General features: G+C 35.9%; 1 long non-coding RNA gene and 1 pseudogene across 1 annotated transcript; both read left to right on the top strand.

Annotated features, from left to right (window-relative positions):
* Positions 1-10069: 10069 nt before the first annotated feature.
* On the top strand, positions 10070-22441 carry LOC116530458. The gene is made up of 3 exons (XR_004260011.1): positions 10070-10143; positions 20456-20461; positions 22431-22441. It is a non-coding gene; the product is annotated as an uncharacterized LOC116530458 (long non-coding RNA).
* Positions 14733-16412, top strand: LOC116530456 (annotated as a pseudogene).
* Positions 22442-23515: the final 1074 nt, after the last annotated feature.

Here is a 23515-nt window from a genome sequence, read left to right as displayed (position 1 = left end):
AATGATATAATTCAAAACAAAAAAAAAAGTGACCATTGAAAGTACACGAGAATAGTGTGAGGTATTAAAAATGTAATAGCCAAAAATAAAAATAATTTTTTAAAAAATGTTCCAAAAAATGAAGCTGAGGACATCTCCCAGAACTATAATAAAATAATATTAAGGCAGTTTCTTGTAAAAATTGAAGAACAGTCCAGAGGGAACCAACACAGAAGTTCTAAAATAAGATAACAGCAACAAAGAAAGAAAATTAATAATAATAAATTTAATAAATTTAATAATAAAATTAATCAGTAATAAAATAATGCAAGAAACATTTTCAGAACTACTTGAATTGTAGACAGACAGGGCCCACTTATGACCGTGCAAACAGACAAATATAAAACCAAACTAATAAGTACCTTTGCAAATTTTTAGACTATTAGGGTGAAAGAAGATCTTGAAAATCACAGGAAAATTTCATTTTCAAAACAAGACTAAAATTAATAATATGATTAAATTTGTTAAGAAGAGCAATAAAAGCTAGGAGATAATAGAGTAGTGCACTCAAACTCTAAGACATTTTTTTTCAAATTAGAATTCTGTACTAATTCACATTATCAATTTAAGGTAAAACTAGAATAAAAGCATGTCAGACATGAAAAATCTCAACAACAAAAATGTCTTGCATGCAGCCGTTTTCAGGAAGCTCTGGGAGAAAACGTTCCATTAAAATGGAATAAAATAAGAAAGAAAAATGCCTTAAATCCAGAAAACAAAGCAATCAGGATAAGATAAATCTAGAGATACCCTACCTAGCACAGTGCTAGAGGGAAGCCTGAAATAATACATGTGCTTTAGATCAACTACTGAAGTTAACATGGTTAGAGGAAGTAAGGTAATTCAACTGTTAAATGACATGTAAAAGACAAGATGCCTGAAAGAAATTTATATCGCAAATATTGCAGAAAGATAAGGAAACAGGGATTTAATATTCATGGATTTTTCTTCTATTTTATTTAAAATGTCAGAACTGTCTTAATGAGGTTCTACTGACATTTATTCTTTTCTAATTTTCCTTAAAACTTAAGAACCAAAAATGGCATTAGAAGTTCCATTTTCAAATCTAAATAATACTAAATCATTCACCCTATCAATCTTTTTCTCGACAGCACATTTCATTGGCAAACAATTCTAATAATTAAAAATCTCTTTTTGTAATGGAGTTAAAACTGCTTTCCTGCGAAGAAAATTAAAATATTTTATCCCAAAATGCATTTATTTGACATATTTTGAAACGGCTGTCACTTGGCCACCCTGACAGAAGTGGTCTTGCATGTCTTAAGTGGGGAAAAGCTGCCATCTGTAGAGAATCTACATTAATGCCACCCCTTTCTATACCTTTCACCTGGATCCAGAAGAGATTGAGTCTGACACCTTTTGAAGTCTGAAAAGTAATATTTTCTATCTATTCTCTCTGAGGGAGACTTTGTCTACATAATAAGGCTATCGTTGCTGATCAAGCTTCTTCCTTTCTTGCCTTTAACCTGATTTACTTGTTTTGGCCATGCTCTGAGTCTGCATTCTTCACTGTGGCCTCAAGATGGTATGTAAGTTTCTATACTGTATCGGGAAGTAGGGTCATCATTCTGAAAGCTCACACGTATACGTGTTAAATAAATTACTATGCCTTTTCTCTTATTAATCAATATGCCTCATTTCAGTGACTTTTAGTGAACCTTTAGAAGGTCAAGAGCCTATGGCCACCATACCTCTTACTTCAAGTGTCTAATCTTTTTTTCTGTGATCTACAGCAGGGATCCCCAACTGCTTGGCTGTGGACCAGTACTGGTCCATAGTCTGTTAGGAACTAGACTGCACAGCAGGAGGTGCGCAGCTGCCGAGAGAGCATCACTGCCCTAGCTACACCTCCATCAGATCAGCTGAAGCATTAGATTCTCATCGGAGTTCAAACCCTATTGTGAACTGTGCATGTGAGGTTGTGTACTTCTTAAGAGAATCTAATGTCCGATGATCTGAGGTGGAACAGTTTCACCCTGAAACCACACCCCTCCACCCACATCTGTGGAAAAATTTTCTTCCTTGAAACTGGTCCCTAGTACCAAAAAGGTTGGAAGTTGCTGATCTAAATAAAGCATAGTGTCTCTTATATATGGCAATCAAAACATGGCTGACTTCAAACACATCACTGCCTCTCTTAGCTTTTTTAGTGGATGCCTGAGGATCACAGTTATCATCTTAATAGAAAATAGTGTATTTCAATTAATAACTTAATGTTGGTACTATGTAAAAACCTTTCTCCAATATATCTGTTTCCTCCTCCATCCTTTGTGCTATTATATGTTTATACATTATAAATGTATAAACACAGTTTTATAATTATTGCTTTATAAATTGTATTTTAAATCATGTAAAGGAATACAAGAGTTACAAAGAAAAGTTTATATTACTTTTTCTATTTACCTATGCAGTTACCTTTAGTAGTGCCTTTATTTCTTCATGTGGATTCAAGTTACCATTTGATGTCCTTTTATTTCAGCCTGAAGAACTCTTTTTAGCATTCGTTGCAGGGCAGGTCTGCTAGCAGTGAGTTCTGTCAGATCTTGTTTTATCTGAAAAATATCTTTATTTCTTCTTGTAGGAAAGTTTTGCTGAATATATAATTCTTAGATGCAGGCACTGCAACACTTTCGAGATGTCATCATTCTGTCTTCTGACTCTTATGAGAAGTTATCTGTTGAGCCGATAAGCCATTTTACTTTTGCTGCTATCAAGATTTTCTTATTGTCTTTGACTTTTGTCAATTTGACTATGATGACTCTGGTTATAGAGCTTTTTTAGTTTATTCTACTTAGAGTTCATTGAGCTTCTTGGATGTGTAGATTCATGTTGTTGTTGTTTTTTTTTTTTTTTTTTTTTTTTTTTCATTAAATCTGGGAAGTTTTTGGTCATTATTACTTTATATAGCATTTTGCCCATCTCCATTTCTTCTTTCCTTTGAGGACACTCATTATGTCTATGTTGGTGTGCTTGATAATATCTCACAGTTTTCTCTTTATCTTGTAAACCAAAAGTAAAATTCTAAGCCCTACCTCCCACACTCCCCCACCCTCCACAAACCATCTAAATGGATTCCTCCTTTTGGCCAAGGGTATTCCAAAATTAACCTGAAAAATTAATGCAGGCCATAACAGAGCAGGAAAGCAGACATGTCTCATTTTACCCACTTCCCTTTTGGAATTCAGGAAAAGCAGACCAGCATTGACATCAACACAGACTGTAAGTCTAATAAGAGACATTTACAATATATTCTCTCTGAAGTCTGCTACTTGGAGGCCTCATTTACATAATAAAACTTTGGTCTCCACAACCCCTTATATTATAACCCAAACATTCCCATCTATTGATTTCAGCTCTTTGGGTAATTACTTAACTCTCAACCAACTGCCAATCAGACAATTTTAAAATCTACCTGCAACCTGGAAGCCCTCCCTCCAAGTTTCCCTTCCTTTCCAGATTGAACCAACATTCATCTAATAGGTAATGGTTGATGTATTATGTCTCCCTAAAAAATATGAAAACAAGCTGTACCCACCACCCTGGTCACATGTCATTAGGACTTCCTGAGACTGTGTCATGGGCATGTGCTTAACCCTGGCAAAATAAACATTCTAAGTATATTGAAACCTGTCTCCAATACTTCTGGGTTCACAATCTTTCTTAATTTTGTTCTGTTCCTCAGACTAGAAAATCTTTACTGATATATATTAAAGTTAAATAATTGTTTCTGCCACCACCTTAAATTTGTTGCTAATCTTTTCTGGTGAATTTTCCATTTAAATTACTATGTTTTCAACTCCACAGCTTTAAATAAAATTTAAAATTTATTTTCAAATAAAGTTGGCTTTTCTATTATTTCTGTCTACTGATATTCTGTGTTTGGTGAGACATAATCATTACACTCTCCTTTAATTCTTTAGTCATGGCATCCTTTAGTTCTTTGAATACATTTATAATAACTTCATTAAAGTCCTTGTTTACTAAGTACAACATCTGAGCATCCTCAGAGATATTTTCTGTTGTCTGCCTTTTTTTCTATACATATGACGGATTTTCCTGTCTCACAATTTTTGGTTGATAACTGGATATTTTATATATTATATTGCAACAACTTTGGTATCATATTCTTTCCCTAATCTGAGGGTTTGTTGCTGTTGCTATTATAGTTTCTACTATAACTATAGTAGTATATATAGAACTTAACTGGTTGCTGCTTATTTTTTTTAATGATTTTTCCTGAACTTATTTTGTCAATTCTGTATTCCCTGCAGCATGTGTGGCCACTGAGTTCCCTGCTAGCATTTGTTTAAGTTGTCGCTTTATTACTAAGCCTGGCTTCCTCAGGTTCGTATCTAGGTCATTACAATTTAGTAGTCAGCCAGTGGTCACTCAAAAAAGTTAAGTTTGTCTGAATGTCTACTAACCCTTTCCAAGGGAAACTGTATGAGAAGGCATCTCTTCAAATTTTAGGCAGCCTACAAAAGAGTTATATTTCTTATTTGTTATTTGCACAGGGCCTCAAGTTTAGACATAGGTGAGTAATGGGACCTCTTCCTTTCTCAGGTCTTTCTTGATCATGCAGAAAGCTATGAGTGTAGCCATCCTGATCCCAGGGCTCTTACACTGAATTGTTTCCAAGTTCCCCTATGGTCATTCAGTTCTTTAAGACTTTCTTTTAAATTTGTTATCAGGCTCTTATTTCTCCAAATGAAATCACAGTCTTAGGTGGTTTGGATATTTCCAGCAAACTGATATTATTTTCAGATTGCTGTTCTCAAGGGATGGGGCTTTTGCACTGTGCTATAAGCTTTAGGTCAAGCCAAATAGCCACAATACTCTGGGGATGGAGATTTTTCCAAGAAGTTGCTGGTACAGACAACATATTGACTGCACTTAGGAGATGGAAATTTTAAAATAACAGTGAAAGAGATCATTCCTCACTCTAAGCTGCAAGGCTATTGAGCTTTCATAAGCTACCACACCACTGAACTAGAGACGGAGGATTGATAGAACTAGAACCACATTTTAAAATACCATAGGCCCTGCCTTTTTATAAAAGTTTGGTAGTTTCTCACAGATAAATGATCTTGCTTGTTTAATGACTTTGGTTAATTTTCAAAGTTGTGAGGTGGTGAATTTTAGTTGCTTTATCATTTTTTTCCAATTGTTTATATGGGAGAACAAGCTCATCAAATTCCTCACAGCATCATTTCAGAAGTCCTTCCTTTATTAAGCACTTATATCTTCTCTGGGCTAAGTACCTCTAGTTGCCTATAAGCTTTAACACCATAAGAATGAAAGTTCAATTTGTTTGGTCACAATTGTATCATCAGCAACTAGCATGGTCTCTTTCCTTCTATGTGAAGGAAACAAAATCTCAAACAGAGATTTAGGTAGGAAGGTAGGTAGATGTATAGATTGGTAGAGGGAGGGAAAGAGAGAGAGAGGAGAGAGAGAGAGAAGAAAAAAGAAAGAGGGAGAGAGAAAGAAAGAGAAGGAAGGAAGGAAGAGAAAGAGAGAAAGAAAGAAAGAGAGAAACAGAAAGAAAGAAAAAAGAGAAGGAAAGAGAAAGAAAGGAAGGAAGGAAGAAAGGAAGGAAGGAAGGAAGAAAGAACATGTCAGTATACATACAGACATCCCCAGTATAATTTACATAACAATATACAAGAAACTAAGTAGCGATTACATCTGGAAAATAGCAAGCTAGTGGAGGAAAATACATTTGCTTTACATTTTTGTTTTTCTACTGCTTTAACTTTTAGAGAAACATAAATTATATCAATATAGACAGATTGTTAATTGGAGGAGTAGGATTAAATTATCCTCGAAAAATATTTCCAGGCCTTTTACTCTCATGATTATTCTCTGTACAATTTCTTTTTTATTAGTGTTTCTATACAAATATGGCTTTCACAATTCAAGAAAAATAGAAGATCAGACTAACACACCAAGTATAATGTGATGAGTTTTCACTACTCAGGATGTAATCATTTTATAAATGTTCTTTATGGTAGCATTTGCTTAAATAGCTTTTACTTCTCCTGGAGCATCAAAGTCACATTATCAAAAAGTTATTCATATGCAGGAAAAACAAGAATGTTTAGTTCAAATACTTTATTTTACAATTAAACAAGTATGAAGACCTCCACATTTAAAATATTTACCTAAAGACATATTAACAGATCAAGTTGTCCATCTTAGCTTGTCTGAATCATGAAGTTCTTTGGGAATATTAGTAACTAAACATCTGAAAGGGTCCCAAGAGATGTGCTCCATAGAAAGAGTTATATTTTGTGGTGCCAGTGAAATGTATAAAGAGTTCAGAACAGAAGGGAGTGAGTTTTACGTAGACATTAATATTCTAGGGAGACGAAATATGTTGAACTCCAATGTATGCTTTTCTAGAACAGCAGTTATTAAAGTATGGTCTCAGTAGTCCCCAAATCATTGTAGGATGTCTATGATGAAAATTGTTTTTGTAAGAATATTGAATTTTGTTGCTGTTTGCTCTCATACCCTCTACAAGAGTAATGTGGACTTTTCCAAGGCTATCTGCTGCGCTATCATGACAGTGTGAATGCAGAAGCAGATGTGAGGAACCAAATGTCTTCTAAGTCAGCTATTTAAGGGATTTGCAAATAATATCACTCTTCTCACACATTTTTGGTAAAGAAATTATATTTTTAATAACTATATATAATATAGCGGGCTTATTTAGTATTTTATGTTTTTTCAGTTTTAATTTATAAAATTATTAATACAGATAAAATTTCTTAACTGTAAAAAGGATCATGAAACCAAATGTATTGAGAGCCACAGCACTAGATTAGCTAGCTAAAAAAAAAATGAATGAAAAGATATTGTGATTATTGCTAGAACTGAATTACTTGAATCTTTTATCAAATATGAAAGAGAGAAATGTGACATAATCTCAAATTGTGAAATAGAACAAAACCAAGTAATCCACAACAAAAGATCAAAACTGTATTAATAAAAATGAGACTAAAATCTGAAACACTAACTCACAAAACACTTCACTTTTCTAACTTGTATATCACTAAAAATATTATAATAAGTACTTTGGATAAAGAATAAGAACCAACAATATTAAAAAGAAAACATTTTCAAAATTAATATTTACACACCTTATTTTCCTTTTAAGAAAGTTTTTGTTTATTTTTAGGTTATCCAGCATAGAAAAATTTGAAAGATCACAGAAAATAAAATTACATCTGCTCATAAATTGCCAAAAATCATAATATATATGAGGTATCTTCTTGGTTAACTAAGGAAATTAAAACCTAAATAATGAGAGAGACCATATGAGGATAATTTTTACTCAGATCTAAAATGTGAATTTTTTTGTTTATAAACAACAACAAAAAAGTCAGACGGCTACATTTACTCCAACGGGTTTAAAAATAAAAGACAATGCTGACTTTGTATAGAGCCTTTATAATCAGTCCCATTCTGGGAATCCTGATTGTCTTAGTAGACTTAGGAGAAGGTTTCAGTGCCTTTTTATTTGGGAAGTAATTCTTTTCTTGGCACAGAGGTAAATGCATTCAAATAATTACCTGAATGGTGATTATTAATCAATGCAATTTTTACCAAGAAAGGATAACCCATGAGTGCAGAACCACACTGAGATGTTTAAAAAATGCTTTGGATTATTAAACTGTGTTAAAGTTTGGGGTTATAATCTTGTCACCATCAGTGATTCTTAAACTGTAATGTATAGAAGCCCACGTGGATCTTCCTAAAAACACGGTTTCAAAGGCATGTCACCTTTAGCAGAGTCTAATTATATGTATCTTGAGATGGAAGCCCAGGAATCTACATTTTAACAGTATCTAAAGTGATTCTGATAAATGTGAGAGAAATTACACACTTTAAGAAAGGGTTCCAATACAATCTAAGTAAAGCTCTTCTAGGGTTTTAAAAGTTTCCATTTAAATTTTGATTTATTAATCTAACTGAATTTATTAAAGTCATTTAAATTTAAATGCAATCATTTTAAGAGACTTGGAATAAGGTACATAATGTGCAGTTTAAAAGTCATTTCAAAACATTAATCATTATATAGTTGCCCAGCTTTATGAATATCCACAATGTACACAAATGTGGAGATAAAAGTAATTTAAACACATTGGTCATCATAAAATTTTTATCACTTTGAAAAATAATTACATTAATGGCTCCAGGTTAAAGATTTTTTCAAAGTTTTATTAAATTAACATCTTGTCTCTAAGGATTCGAAATGGCATATATGTTCTTTTAGTAGCTTTATTAGTTCTATCTTTAGGTGGTTTTTTGTATTGCATATGTGAATAAAATATTTAATGTATTTTTTATGGTCATACTGTCTATGAAGATACACAAAAGGAAACGTGTATTAGGTAACTTTATGTCATGAAGAATGACATAAAGTTTCAGTAGACTCTATTAGAATATTATATGGCATGAATGCCTAATACAATATTAATAATTCTTTAGCATACTTTGAAGTATTTCTTTTTGGAGCAGTAATTAATTTTTCCTTCAAACATTCATTTTTTAAACAAAAATCTCATAATTTATATAGTTGAGACATTGGCTACTAAGCTGATTATTTTGACTGTAGTTTGTATCAAGTTAGTATACTTACCCAACATTTTATTGAATACCTACTATGTGCAAGATGTTGGCTATGCACAGAGATGCTATTCTTACGTATTTCAGAATCTAACCTACATGCATACATCAAACCATATAGAAGACTGAATACAGTGTTTTAATGGAGGCATAAATATGATGGGAATAGGGGAATTAAAATAATTGTGTCTGGGACAAGGTATGGAGAGAAGGGTTGGAAAGCTTTGTAGAAGATTACACAAAGAAAAGTTAAGTGACTTGGACTTTGAAGACTGGGATTTCAATCAGCTGAAAAATATGAAGAACAGAGAAAATAACAGGAGCAAAAGCATGGAGTCTTGAAATTGTGTCCTGTGTTTCAAGGGATATGTGATACATAAGTGACATGGAAGCAGAAGATCAGACTACCCATGCAGTCAAGCTCTGATTCTGAATAAGCATTAAAAATATGTTTTGGAGTTATAATGAGGCTCTAGAAAATCTGAAGCCATAAAATAGTTTTAAATGCAAACCTGGTATGGTGTGACAATCTAAATTACAGAAAGAAATTCTGCAAACATATTGAGTTTATTTGGGAATATGCAGGTGATTTGCAAATCCAGGATATGTGGGCTTTGGGGACCATAGGCATGGCTAAAGAAGTTGAGACAAAGAGAAGCTTTTAAAGGCAAAAGGGAAAAGTATACATATTTTGTTTTGAAACAAAGCAAACATTGGTTATAGAGGCTTCTTGCAGGAATTGACGCCATTCATTAGTGGAGACAGAGTGTCAGGTAATTGCTCTTGTACATTCAGGTAACTGCAGTTTTAAAAATCACTGCCAAAGTTCTTGTTAGAAGGTGTATGTGTGTAAGAGCCCTTTAGAGCTTTATAATCCCTAATACACATACCAATGATAAGACCTATTACAAAGACTTTAGGTCTCATCATTGGTATGTGTATTAGGGCCCTCCATTTCTAACCTCCTGGGGTTTTATTTATTTTTGTTAGCGTTTGATACAAGTGACTCCATTTTAATTCTGACAACTTTCATAGGTGGTATATGTGCCTTGGTTATATTTCTCTGGAGGCACTTTTCAAAGAGGGAAAACTTGAGGCTAGGAGACCATTAGAAGAAAAATGTATTAATAGATTCCTGAATTTGGATAGAAGTGGTGAGCAAAAAAAAAAAAGGGAGGGAGAGGAAGAAAGGAAAAAATAAAGGAAGAAGAAAGACAAAGAGGGAAGTAGAAAACCACAAATAATGGGCAAATGAAATCAGGATTAAATTAGTGAAGAATTAAATAAATTAAAGAAGACTCAAATATTGTAACTAGGTGTCCCACGTTCTTGGGCTCACTTGCCCCAGGAATGGGGAAAAGACCCAGGAGGTTTGGTGAGCCTACTGTTCATATAAATATCACGGACCCAAAGAGCTTAGCAGAAAGTGATTTATTAGGCAGAAAGAGAGTGAGAGGCTTCCATGGCAGGGGAATCCGAAGGGGATATCCGCACAAGTAGAGAGGGAAAGACAGCTCCCACGTTGTTGTGGGAGGGGATCCCAGACAGGGAAATCCGCACAGGTAAGGGGCTGTGGGGTTTTAACTTTGAAATTATTCCCATCCCATTCATGTCTTTGTCCAATGAGAGGAGTTATGTTAGCTGGAGTGATTGATCTTTGACTTTGATATCAGATTGGCTGTCTGGCCCACAACAGAGGCCCTTCCTACCAGAGCTTTTGGCACAATCTTTTTAAATAAAGGACCACGCCTGAAATTTTACCTACTGCACCCGGGAAATTTAGATAAAGAACTCTAGGTTCCCCAATAGGGGCATAGATGGAGGCGCTGGGGAGCTCTTGCCTTTGAAACCATGCCTCTTGTGGACCCAGGAAGACAGGTTTTTTTTGCTTAACACAGTCCCTCAATATGTCCCTAAAGTTTGACTTAAAAGCTCTAGTTTAAACTTTAAGGCTAATTTTTATGCTGTAACCATCTGTTAAATTCGTTTTGTTTTCTTTTAAACATATTTATAACTTTCAGATTATACATTCTATTTCTCTACCTGTTAAGAGGTAAATTTACTGATTTATTTATTAAAACAAATTCCTATTTGATTAGTTCCTGGCTATATATTTTGTTTCTTTGTTTTACTTTGTTTCATCTCCAAATTTTCTTTTAGATGTATTGCCATTTCATTTGACTATCCATTTCAAATTTCTTTTCAGCATTACTTAAAAAATTATTTGGGTTTATTATAGTTAGAACATTTTTGTAACCCCAATTTTTATTTTATTTTATTTTATTTTATTTTATTTTATTTTATTTTCTGCTTTAACCAGTGTCTTCTGTCAGTGGGGTCTCCAGTGGTAGGTAAGAAAGCAGGCCCCTAGCTGTAGTTCTTATCTCCTGGACCATCTGGTTGGGGTTTAGAGAATGGGCTAGGCTTCTAGCCCTCTTGCAGGGCACATTGATATGGCTCTTCGTAAACTCAAAGGTTCCTTATGGGAAAAAATGAACCTCAGGTCCCCAAAGTAAGCAGTCAACTAACTCTTTTGTCACAGGGATAGTGGGCTTCGTGTCCCTCGTTGGAAAAATTAGAGATTCTGAGCCTCTTTGGGTTGGAAAGGAGTTTAAAGAGCACATGTTTCAACCTATTGCTTTGCAAAGGAACAACTGTGGCCCAGAGAGGGTATAAAACTTGCCCAGACACACCGAATGACAAAGCCCAGAAACAACGCAGCTTAATACCAGACCTTTTATATGTTCAGTCTCTTACTGAACACATAGAGACAAGTCCATAGAGATTCACCTGTTGATGCCTCTGCACAGGATATTTAGAAGGCATTTGTATATGTGCATGTCTGTCTTGCCAAAATACACATTTCATTCTAAGACTGGAGTCTCAGGAAAAGCAAGATCATGTGAGATACTCTCTGTTCTTACTAGCTCTCAACTGTGTGGTTTCTTTTTTTTTTTTTTTTTTTTTTTCAAAAATAAAGTTTATTTCCTCTTAGATCCTTATATTCTGCAGCCTTTTTTACTCCAGAATTGCCCCCATCGTTTCCAAAATAGACGTATATTCTTTTTTGTTTTAAAAAAAGAAAGGAAAGAAAGAAAGATAAATAAAAAATAAAAAGAATAAAGGAGAGGAAGAAAGACGAAGAGGAAGAGGGAGAGAGTACAGAAGTGTTGCTTTATTGCCCAGGCTAGAATGCAGTCTAAAAATGGGTATTGAAAACCTCTTTTATGCCAATAATTGTGCTTAGTAATGGAGACAGGAAAAAATGAGGGAAGAAAATAACAAACAAACAGCCAACCAATATTTCATTTAAACCTGTAAGTAGGTGTGATGTGGTGCTGATAAGAGTGTATATTTTGTGTATTTAAAGTGGAGAGTTCTATAAATGTTTATTAAGTTTACTTGTTCCGAATCTGAGTTCAAGTCCTGGATATCCTTGTTAATTTTCTGTCTCATTGATCTGTCTAATGTTGATGTTGAAGTGTCCCACTATTATTGTGTGCGAGTCTAATTCTCTTTATAAGTCTTATGTATCCGGGTGTTCCTGTATTGGGTGCGTATATATTTAGCATCATTAGCTCTTCTTGTTGCATTGATCCTTTTACCGTTATGTAGTGTCCTTCTTTGCCTCTTTTGATCTTTGTTGCTTTAAAGTCTATTTTATCAGAGGTGACCCCAATTTTTAAATGGCAGCATCTCATATATCTCAATAGATGAAAATTACTAGCACTTTATAGTGCATTTGTTTATATTACCTAGTGACCTATTATCCCTTCTCTGAGAAGCTGTCCATCACATGATTCTCACTACAGAGACAGATAAAGCTGTAGAGACTGTAGGCACACATGTTTTCTCTCACGTGACTCACCAGTGCCCACTTCCTTCCACCATGGCTAATCACTATCTACAGCCTGACTTAAAAACCTTAATTGAGTCATACTTCTTTCACTGGTATGTGAACTAAGTGATTCCAAGATAATCAACTTGGTTACTAAAGAAAACTGGAGCTGGAAGGGACTGGAAAGGTAAGTCCCAAATCAAAATTATATGTAACTCCCAGAAAGGTAGTCATCAAAGAGAGAAAAATGGAGCTGACAACAGAGAGGAAATAGCTTGGAAAGAGAATGGGCTTGTGACATATGAGAATAAGACCTTTCATCAAGACTGACATCTTTTCAACTCATTTCTGTCTTTGAAATACTCGCTTTTTAGAAGTAAACTACATGTGTGTTTGATAAAGATCAAGCTACTTTATCTCAAGCTTTCTACAAATCTCTTCAAACTTTTCATTTATGGAAACTAAAATATGCCTAAACCCCATTCTCAGAGGCATGTCAAGGCATGAGCAGACACACTGGGATAGAAGGAAGCAAGATAACTAAGTCTGACTTTTGAAATAAGTATTCTTAAGTTATAGATAATACTTGTGTCTCCTCCCATCCTTGCAACTAAAGTTAGTTCAGAATCTCGATCTCCGTTTCTAAAGGACATGTGGTCTTTCCACCTACTGTACATTCTTGTTAACACTTGAAACAGTTTAGCCTTTTTGTTTTTCCAGCAAAATGACAAAGAAGTTTTCAAAAAAAAAAGAAAAGGAGGTATTTTGTAGACACAGCAGCAGCATTTTTGTACTTCACAATAAAATCAGGAAATACCATTAATCCTACCAGCCTGAGAAAACAAGCCAACATCTCCCAGTGGACAGTCAGCTGCTTGCAGTTGCCTTTACATCATGAATTGCCATAGGAAAGTATGAACTTCCCTCAGGGAGTTCCAAGAACATTTCTTCCAGGGCAATCTTGACTTAACTCAATCAGCAAACTGACACTGTCAATGAGGGAATAAACTATCATGAGAGGAGTCATTTTAGGATACTAATTCTGATTCCACTAATTGTAAAATATGTTCTTGTGACAGGAGATCTCTTAGTTAGAACACAAGAGAAGAAAATGAAATATCAGCAGAGCATAAATAATTCTCTCTGACATTTCTGATCTTTTAAAATGAATATACCATAAATTCACTGTTTCCAATCTCATTTGAAAATTGGTGTGGTAAAAATCTAAATAAGGAAACCACAAGGTGAACATCCAATAAATATTCAAAGTATACACATTGTAAGCACTTTGTCTTGTGACTACTGCTAATCACAACACATTTTAACTCCCATTTATATTTTCTTTGAGCAATCTTTGAGCCATATAATAAAGTTAAACTGTATTTAGCCACATCTTATTTTTAACCCCGCATGGGGTTACCTAACTTGAAAGTTGTACTAGCCTTCATCTAAAAACAACTTTTCGCATTTTCCAAAAAGAATCAGTTCTACTCTCAAAAGATGAAGATTAAGATTTTTGCTTTAAAGAGTACTATGAATTCTAAAGATATTAATTCTAAAAGAAGTTGCAAAAATATTTTGTGCAGCAAGTTTCCCTAAGTGATTACTCTAAAAGGAAGAATTCACATGGGAACATAAAAGCTAATGTAGTTATTTTTTCTTTAGAAAACTAGCCATACTGAAGAAAAACCTACTAGGAAAATAAATAGAGAAGAATTTTTAAATTGTTACTGCTATTTTTATTCCTGTTCCATTTTTTTGTTGACATAGCCCAATACCCATGCTTCTCTAAACCTCCTCCCACACACACTTGATTATATTAACAAATATTTATTCAACCCTACTCTGTGGTAGGCACAGATCCAAGCAGGTCTTGTCTACCCATTGTTCACCATCTGTACTATCTGGTCAAATTTGAATATGCTTTACTTGCTAAATTTATAGTGTAAATATAACAACATTTTTCATTTACTGAACATCATATGTGTCCACCATAGTTTACTTCCGAATGTGTAGAAATGTGTTCATGCATTCCTTCCTAAAGTCCCTATAATCAAGTAAGAAAAATATATTATGTCCAAAAATGCCTATAGTATAAAGTACAAAAATAAAACCGTTATAGAAGGGATAAGAAGAAAGGAAAGGAAGGATAAAAATTAGTTTCACTTTGTTGAACGGGGTTTCCGGGCTGCACTGCACTATGGAGCAGGTCAATGAGCTGGAAGAGAAGGACAACAACGCCCTGAGTGCAGGCAACATTGATGCTGCCTTACAGTGCTACTCCGAAGCCATTAAGCTGGATCCCCACAACCACTGCCTCTACAGCAACCGCTCTGCTGCCTATGCCAAGAAAGGAGACTACCACAAGGCTTACGAGGACGGCTGCAAGACTGTCGGCCTAAAACCTGACTGGGGCAAGGGCTATTCACAAAAAGGAGCAGCTCTTGAGTTCTTAAACCGATTTGAAGAAGCCAAGCGAACCTACGAGGAGGGCTTAAACCACGAGGCAAATAACCGTCAGCTGAAAGAGGGTTTACAGAATATGGAGGCCAGGTTGGCAGAGAGAAAATCCATGAACCCTTTCAACATGCTCAATCTGTATCAGAAGCTGGAGAGTGGTCCCAGGACAAGGACACTGCTCCCTGATCCCACCTACCAGGAGCTGGTAGAGCAGCTGCGAAACAAGCCTTCCGATCTGGGCACGAAACTACAAGATCCCCGGATCATGACAACTCTCAGTGTCCTCCTTGGGGTCGATCTGGGCAGCATGGATGAGGAGGAAGAGGTTGCAACACCTCCACCACCACCCCCTCCCCAAAAGCAGACCAAGCCAGAGCCAATGGAAGAAGGCCTTCCAGAGAATAAGAAGCAGGCACTGAAAGAAAGGAGCTGGGGAACGATGCCTAGAAGAAGAAATACTTTGACACAGCCTTGAAGCATTACGACAAAGCCAAGGAGCTGGACCCCCCCAACATGCCTTACATTATCAAGCAAGCAGCGGCATGCTTTGGAAAGAGCGACTACGATAAGTGTCGGGAGCTTTGTGAGAAGGCCATTGAAGCGGGGAGAGAAAACCGAGAAGACTATCGACAGATTGCCAAAGCTTATGCTCGAATTGGCAGCTCCTTCTTCAAAGAAGGAAGGTACAAGGATGCCATCCATTTCTATAACAAGTCTCTGGCAGAGCACCGAACCCCAGATGTGCTCAAGAAATGCCAGCAGGCAGAGAAAACACTAAAGGAGCAAGAGCGACTGGCCTACATAAACCCCGACCTGGCTTTGGAGGAGAAGAACAAAGGCAACGAGTGTTTTCAGAAAGGGGACTATCCCCAGGCCATGAAGCATTACACAGAAGCCATCAAAAGGAACCCAAAAGATGCCAAATTATACAGTAATCGAGCTGCCTGCTACACCAAACTTCTGGAGTTCCAGCTGGCACTCAAGGACTGTGAGGAATGTATCCAGCCGGAGCCGACCTTCATCAAGGGTTACACCTGGAAAGCCGCTGCCCTGGAAGCGATGAAGGACCACACCAAAGCCATGGATGTGTACCAGAAGGCGCTCGACCTGGACTCCAGCTGTAAGGAGGCGGCAGACGGCTACCAGCATGTATGATGGTGCAGTACAGCCGGCATGACAGCCCGGAAGATGTGAAGCGACGAGCCATGGCCCACCCGAGGTGCAGCAGATCATGAGTGACCCAGCCATGCGCCTTATCCCGGAACAGATGCAGAAGGACCCCCAGGCACTCAGCGAACACTTAAAGAATCCTGTAATAGCACAGAAGATCCAGAAGCTGATGGAAGTGGGTCTGATTGCAATTCGGTGATGACTTGTTCATCCCCCGTTCCCTTCGCCCTCCTGTGGAAAGAGGAGCTGGGACCGCAGCGAGCAGCGCAGAGCGGAAGGGAGAGCAGGAGGAAAGAAGGCCTCATCTCTATGTTTGTACATAACCCCGGCAAGACACAGAGACTTGTACTTGGCGCTGTTCGTGTCACCGCTGCCTCTGGGCCTTCCCAGCACACGCATGGTCTCTTCACCGCTGCCCTCGAGTTCCATGTCTCCTTCCCCTGCCCCAGCCGCTGTCTTGGCTGCTCTCCCATAGTTGGTTATTTTTTATTTGGTGCCGTGGGCATGTATGGGGAGGGAAGGGGGTTCTTCCCAGCCTCAGATCCCAGCTGTCTCATGTTCTTTATTCTAAGTCCCCTTCTCCAATAAAACAAGCCAGTTGGGAGTGGTTATATGTTAAAAAAAAAAAAATTAGTTTTACTTTGTCGTTTGATGTGGGGATCATCACCCATTAGTAGGGGCAATTAAAGCATCCTTTCACAAGAATTAATTAATATTTACACCTTTGATGGAAGTAATGCTTAAGCAATGTTTATTTAGGTTTATCAAAAATTCTCCCTCTTTAATTTATGTACATATTAACAAAACAAGTAATACCATACACAGTCATGCGTTGCTTAACGATGGAGATACATTCAGAGAAATGGATCTGTAGGTGATTTTGCCATTGTGCAAACATCTTAGAGTCTACTTACACAAACCTGGATGGTGGTATAGCCAACTACACATGTGGGTCATATGATACAGTCTATTGCTTCTAGGCCACAAGCTTGTGCAACATGTCACTGTACTGAATTCTGTCCGCAGCTGTAACATGATGGTATTTGTGTATCTACACACGTCTAAACGTAGAAAAGGTAATGCTTTGTGCTACGACTTTATGACTGCTACGAGATGACAAAGTGTTAGGAATTTTTCAGTTCCATTATAATCTTGTGGGATCAGCATTGTATAGGTGGTTTGTTGTTGACCAGAACTACCTTATGTGGCACATAAATACTACCTACAGTTACTCTTATATAGTCAGCTCTTTTTTTTTTTTTTTTTTGGCTAAATAAAATTTTATTTATGGTTTTTAATGGAATTAAGTTCTCTGAAACCTTGAACATTTCAATAGATAACCAACCCAAACTTATTTTCTTAAATATACCAATGATTTTAAAAAAGTAAATCTTTTTGCTTGAATTATCTAGAACGTCTAACTTCATTTACCCACGTCACAAATGTATACTTTATTTGGCACCGTTTTACCCTAGATAAAGAGCATATTATTTAAAGTATATTTTTAAATAGAAAACACTTGTGCCAAGTGTTGAGGAAAAAGACATAAAGAGTATTTGGGAAACTATGAGGAAAGAAGGATTACGTCAATGTGGTTCCAGCAAATCTATTTCTAGCAAATAAATTTAATCTAAAATATCAGCCCAGAATTATGCTATTCATTTATTTTCACATATAAAGAGAGGACCGAATACATGCGGCTATTGTGTGAATTAACATGTGGGGTATGGGTAGGCAAGAATGTGGAAGAATACAGATATGAGAAAAAAATCATATTTGCCACATTTTTAGATATATTTTAATTGAAAACATAGAAATCCATCTTAGTCAACTCAGTTTCCTGCAAAGGATTAATTGGCACATGTAAACTAACTTGGTCAAGGTCAGAATACAGCTGGGCCACAAGACGACTGAATCAAAGGTCTTGCCAGGATGTACTCTCTTCACTTCTTGCCCTTGGTTTTCTGTGTGCATCCTCTTTATCTAAGCAATTTGATTTTTCCTACTGGCTTATAAGCCTTCATGCCAATGGTCTTATTAATATTGCTAATGTTCACTTCCAAAGAACTGAGATGCTCTTTGCCCAATGTTAAATTCTAAGAAGTATTGTAATTGGTCCAAATTGAATACGCTGTCTATCTTTGGACAAATAATAGTAGTCAGGGGCATGGGGCACCATAATGGGGACAACTGTAGCTGTGTAAGCTATGTAAGCCTCTACCATATCCAAGAATGAAGGAGAAGAAGTTTGAAGAGAAAATCAAAAGGTGTCCACTACACTCTCCTCAGAAGTTAAAATAATTAGGTTGCCATATGCCAGAACATGCTATTACCTTTTAGATAGAGCATCTGAAGCTGTCAATTAGTTTTCCAGTATGAAATTTATTTTAAACACAACTAAGTACATAATATTTCCAGAATGGGAATAAATTATATCTAGGATGTAGAAACCAACTGAAACTGTGCCATTAGAGAGCCTTCTAAGTGCTGACTTGTTTGTATTCAATAAAATAATTACCATTTTCTCAAGACACCCAATTTAACAGTTCACAAAGCTCCACAGCACCTACTGTTCATGATTATAATTACCAGAGCACAACATAAAACCACCGTGAACAAAAAACACATCGGAATATCTCAAAGAACAGACTAACAAAATGAGAGGTTCTCATACAGTAAATAATGAAATGCTTGTAAATTAAGAAGACCAAAGTTGTGATATCTAAAATGGCACAATAATTTTTCCAGAATTATGTTCTAAAAAATAACATTTAAAAAGAAATGTAGCATTGCCTGCAGAGTTCGAAATTGCTGCCTCTGACAGCATTACTTCCTGTTGATATCAATTTTCCCGAGGGGCAAGACATTTAACTAGCAGTCCCTCTCCAGCTGAGAACATCAGTGTCTGTTTATAACCAAGTCTTTGCTGATTTGGGGTCCAGGCCTTGTTCCATAGTCCAGGGGCTGCATTCTGTTAGCAGCAAATGGCCCAGTCACTAAATGAGCAAGCATCTAACATTGTGCTCTTATTCCTTGGCTGATACTGTTTGTACTACTTCCAACTGATTCAATATTCCTCACACGAGCCACCTTGTTGAATACTTAAAGCAGGAGTTAGCGATCTCCAAAGGTCATAATTCACAATCATGGATTTCCTTTACACCAGTTACTGGTTTTAGTTATAGACCCTCAAGAAAATCACAAGCATTCTTGTCTCATGTTTTGTGGATACTCGAATGATATCATACTGTCTACTAGAGAAAAATCCCCAGAGGATAGTTTATATGAATTAGTCATTTTTTTCATCTTGTAAGCGCAACTCCTATGGAATAATAAGCACCTGCTAAAAAACGTGTTGATTAAATGACTAAGCGAATGACACTTCCAACCAGGAAGAAATAATTCCATTAGAGGTGCAGAGGATGGGCTTTCAAAATATAGTGCCAATTGTCTTCATGTTTATAGTTAAATATTTGTTATATTAAAACATAATAATGATAGCTCCTACCTATCATTTATTCTTTCATTACCTTGACCATTAGTAGAAAAAACAAGCAGAGGGCTATCTCAGGAGTCCTGTAAGAGCTAACAAGAGTTTTCATGTTAAGTGGTAGCCCTTGAAGTGAGAAGAGGGCAAATTCTGAATATATATTGACTGTGCAAACGACAAGATATATGATAAACTAGACATGTGGCATGAGAGAAAACAGAAGAGTATACAGGCAGATAGACACGGAGAGACAGAGAAACAGGAGAGACAGACATATAGAGACATACAGACTAACAGAGTTGGAGAGAGAACATAGACATAGAGAGAAAGACAGAGAGAGATCAGGAAATGAAATAAGGAAGCAAGACTAGATAGAGAAGAAAAACATCCAGTGACCAACACTCAAAAGTTAGAACATTCAAAGACGTGACTGAAAAGGAGCTTCCAGTAAGGCAAAAGTAAAACCAAGTAAAGAAAACGTTTTCGGCTGGGCACAGTGGCTCATGCCTGTAATCCCAGCAATTTAGGAGGCCAAGGCGGGAGCATCACCTAAGGTCAGGAGTTCAAGACCGGCCTGGCCAACATGGTGAAACCCCGTCTCTACTAAAAATACAAAAATTGGTCAGGCATGTGAAGGGGGCACCTGTAATCTGAGATACTTGGGATGCTGGGGCAGGAGAGAATCACTTGAACCTGGGAGGAGGAGGCTGCTGTGAGCCAAGATCACGCCATTGCACTCCAGCCTGGGCAACAAGAGTGAAACTCTGTCTCAAAAAGAAAAGAAAAGAAAATGTTTTCATCAGGAAAAAGTAATAATATTTGCTAAATATCACTTATAAATCAAGTTAAATGAAGACTAAAAGTGATTGTTCTGGTCAAGATCGAAGTCATTGGTGACCTTGTCAAGAGTGTTTCAGAAGAGAAATGGGCGGGAATGTTTGATTACAGATCTGTAACCGAAAGAGAGAAAATGGTGTTTTGAGCAGTACTTATAAAGAGCTTTATTCTAAGAGATTGCAGAACCAGGGGTAAAAGGGATGTAGGTACTAGCCTGAGCTTGTTTTTAAGGGCAGGGAAGTTTACAGAAAGCTTGAATAATACAAGAGAAATGGAGTAATGAAAGATGAAGAAGACAGAGTAATTGCAGGAGCACATTTTTAGTGAATGCTCACAATGTTTTAGATACAGGGTCAAGTGATTTACTTGTATCTTATTTAATGATTAAAACAATCTCTGAGGTAAAGTTTGTTATGCTGTTTTACAAATGTGGAAAATCGCTTAGAGAAGTTTAGTTTACTTGACTAAAGTCACACAGGTAGTCAGACACAGAGCCAAAAGTTAAACTCAAGACTGCTTCAACCCTCCATGAACTTGACCTAATCGTTAGCTATAGATAATACATTTTGTCAGGCGACTAAAGTATAGCCATTAATCTTATCTCAACCCATGCCCATAAGATTCTTTGTGCAGCCTTCAAAGTACCCAAGAATTTTCTTCAGCACTAAGACAACCTCAAATAATGATTTTTACATATCTCAGCTACATAATTTTCCATGGTAGAGCAACATAAAATACACGCATATATATATATATATTTCTATCAAGGTAAATATATTGTTTACATATTAATCTTATGTTCAGTTTTTCAGAAAAAAAAAAAAAAAAACAGTAAATTGCTCAGAAAAAATATATACCATAGAGCTAGAGAGAAATTTAGATAATTGTTTTTCAGGGTTCCATTTTATGATTGTGCACACCAAGGCAAGGAAAGGTTAAATCACTTACCATTGACAGAGATGAAATTAGAAACAGAGAAAAATGGTAAAAACTCATGGCAAAATTAAAATAAATACATTTACTTTTCTGTTCCTTCTCAGTATGTTACATATCCTTATTTTGCAACGTACAGCTAAAGAGATTGAAATTATACCCTAAATCAAATAAAGAGGTAAAAAGTTGCAGAATTGAAACTTAGGGAACCTGTAAATTAGAGAAGTTTGTTTTGGCTGTTACAAATAAAAAAAAAATCATAACAGCCTAGACTCAGTTATATCTTTCATTTCTGTCGTAGAATGTGAATAATTTTTTGTAATCCCTGGAGATGAACAGGCCTAGTTCTAAATTTTCAGTCAATGACTTTAGGTATTTTGCCTCCCTAAGGCTCAGTTTTCTCACTTGGAAGCAAAGTTAATGATAGTGCCTACCTGAAAAAGTTGTGAGGATTATATGAGATAATTTTGATGGAACATATGCCCAGTCCATTCTGTATACTACATCAGGTTCATTATTTTTATTGCCTTTTCTATTTGGTATAAAATGTCTTTCTCTTGAAAGCCACTGACGTTTAAAATGTATTCTTATCTTCCTTAATTTGTTTTTAAACTAAAGATAGTACAAATAATATCTGAATAATGGTTCACAAAGATCAAAAGATAGAGATTTTGTCATAACAATATGCTAGACTTATCTTCATGAGATGTACAGTTATTTTAAGAATTCCGCAGTGGTTTACAAAAAGCACATTAAAATAAAAGCCATACCTCAATGCATTTTCCCTGCCAGATATGTTTTCTTTATTGTCTTGTTTCAATATTAGATATTATATATATATATATATATGTATGTGTGTGTGCACATTAAGTACCTTCTCTATTCTAAGCACTATGCTTCAAATAATTACTCCTAGTTCCATATTAAATTTTAAAAACCTGAATCCCCAAAAATCTTCTTTTTTTTTTTTCTTTTTGAGAGTGAGTCTTGCTATGTTGCTGTAGCTAGCAAAGAACTCCTGATCTCAAGCTATCCTCCCACCTCAGCGGCTCCAGGACTGGGACTACGGGTGCATGTCAACATGCCTGGCCTGAGGAACACTCTTAATAATATTTTCTCTATATTTTTAGAGGAGAAAGAATACCTTCAACTGCAAGATATAAAAATGTGAGTTGCAAATCCCTGAGAAGAAAGTATTTCACAACCACATCGTGAGAAATCTGATAGAGGTTGCTTAATTTTGTGTTTCATTTAATGAAAAATTTTAAATTTTCTCTCGTGTGTCTCATTGAAATTCATCAGGATATTGTAGCTCACAGTGATATCTTACTAATTACTATCACACAACCTAAATTGCTAGTATTTCACAAGTTTTGCATCATTATATGCTTGTAACTAAGTACAGCTTACATCTAAATCACTATTAATATTTAAAATTGTCTAGTGACTGAAAAATCAAAACAAGGCTAAACTGATGGGCTATTATTTAAAAACTATGAAAAAATCCCTTAAGGAAATAAATTTTTACCTAACTACCTTCCCTATTTTTTCCTTGACTTAGAAAGTTTTTCTGCTTTGCCTCCTAACACCTGATTCAATTGATCTGAATTATTTTTCTTCAAAATTATGCTTGACATTAATTTACCATATCTGTTGAGAATCAATTTCTCACATATTTCCATGGTTTTATGTTCCCAGTAGAACTTTTTTGTTATACAGCCTAAATTATCTCTAATCCAGCCAAAGGAACTCAATTTTCATGCCACTTCTTATTCTAGTAATACAGCTTTTGGCTTGGAAGTGTCTCCTTATTCTAATAGGTCTCTGGTTAGAATGTGGTAAACAGCTGTGCTTGTTCATGTTTCTGGATTTGTGCATAGCACATAAGCCCAAGAGTCTACAGGAAAAAAAAAATACTGTTTCCACACTACAGCACTAATCCCAGCAGAGAATTAAAGAATTTATTTATGAAAAGTCTTCTCAGATAACCTCCTATTCTGCCATCTGGTTTACCGTAATCAATCTGCTATCTGGCTTCATACAGTTATTTCATGACCTAAATATACAGAACAGAAAATTGTCGCTTTGCTATG

Source organism: Sapajus apella, unplaced genomic scaffold (assembly GCF_009761245.1).
Source record: "Sapajus apella isolate SASKATOON/1434 unplaced genomic scaffold, GSC_monkey_1.0 scaffold67, whole genome shotgun sequence".
NCBI classification, from domain to species: Eukaryota; Metazoa; Chordata; class Mammalia; order Primates; family Cebidae; genus Sapajus; species Sapajus apella.
This window is presented reverse-complemented; position numbering and strand designations above follow the sequence as displayed.